Source organism: Rutidosis leptorrhynchoides, chromosome 2 (assembly GCF_046630445.1).
Source record: "Rutidosis leptorrhynchoides isolate AG116_Rl617_1_P2 chromosome 2, CSIRO_AGI_Rlap_v1, whole genome shotgun sequence".
Lineage (NCBI taxonomy): Eukaryota > Viridiplantae > Streptophyta > Magnoliopsida > Asterales > Asteraceae > Rutidosis > Rutidosis leptorrhynchoides.
Window position 1 is genome coordinate 173,583,380 of NC_092334.1, and position 1,561 is coordinate 173,584,940.

Consider the following 1,561-nt stretch of genomic DNA (forward strand, 5'->3'; position numbering starts at 1 on the left):
CATTGTTTAAGGATGTGTTGAGTGTCACTCAACGAATACACTCTTCGGCGACCACGTTCGTGTGCACTTGGCGGTGCAATCCAGAAGGTACCTTCGCGGCCATGTTCACTTGTTTGGTAGTGTTAATTCATTTGATGACTAGCACTATTTGTATGGTTAACCATATTGTTATGTTGTAGCGTAATGAGTTGTTTGGATTTATATTGCTTGTGATGCTAGCTTGTACGCAGATATTTGTGTAAATGGTACAAATAAGGGATTTATATATGTATGCATATAAGTATTTCACTCACTAAGCATTGTAGCGAATTTTTGGAAGGCACTTTTAGTATTGGTCCCGAAGGTCATGCTCATTAAGGGGTCATTTTAATTAAAATGACTGGGCAAACGTATGGGCCGTGTTGTTGTTGCAATTAACAGTTGTTGTGATTTTGTAAGACTTAAATGTGGAACAAATGTATTTTAGATCATAACGAATTTGTACATGGGATTTTTGGGTGTGAACTTGTGTTGGAGTATTTGAGTTCGAACGACACTTAGTCAAATTTCCAAACTGCACCTACCAGGTACAGGAGCGCCGCTTTTAGGGGTAAAAGTGTTGATCCTGGTTAGCATCTGGTGGTATTTTTAATCAGTCGATAGGAGCGCCGCTTTTGGCATCAAAAGCGCCGTTCTTGGATCCCAAAAGCGCCGCATCTATGTCATGGTGTGCCGCTCCTGTTTAAAAAAAAAATTAGTCGGTTTTTAATTAAATGGTTGGAGACGTTACAAGTGGTATCAGAGCATGACATAAGGGATCTAGGTTTCCTTGGGATGGGAGCCTAGACTTAGGTTGAATGGGCGTGTTATGCATGACTTGTCGGGTTACGGGACTACGGGATTGTTATAGGCACCTTAGTGCTTGTGATAAATTATTCATGTGCATTCGATTAACATCAAGTGAGATGGTCTTTGTATTAAGGAGTTTGATAGAATGCGCAAGTGTATTAATGATTGGCCACCATTAGTACGGTTGCACGTCGTGTCAAACGAATGAAGTACGATGAGGGTCAAGCAAGATGGAGTTGTTAGGCATGTGTGTGGTGTATCTTTATCTTGATCTAATCTATTTTAAAAACTATAGAATGAGGACACGAAGTGGAGTGGATCTCGAGGGTCCAAGTCATGGGGGTGATACTAATAATGATGATCTCACGGCCAAAATTGAGGCCGCACTTGAGAGTTATTCGGCGGTATTCACCGGGAAGGTGAGAGAGATCATTCAACAAACGGTGGATGAACAAATCACCGATCTTATAAGTGAACGGGTGTGTGAGGCAGTGAAAGAGGAATTTGAGAAGAGGTTTCCGACGCCTCAAGTCGAGGATGGTGCCGAGGAGGGGTTCCTTAACCATGGTATTCCTGTCAACGTTAATATGAAGGGGTTTAGTTACAAAGACTTCAAGTTAACTAAGCCTCCAATCTTTGAAGGGAATCCCGATCCTCTCATAAGCACTAGGTGGATATCTAACGTTGAAGGGTGTTTTCGAGTGAGCGAGTGCCCACCCGACAAGAAGACGGG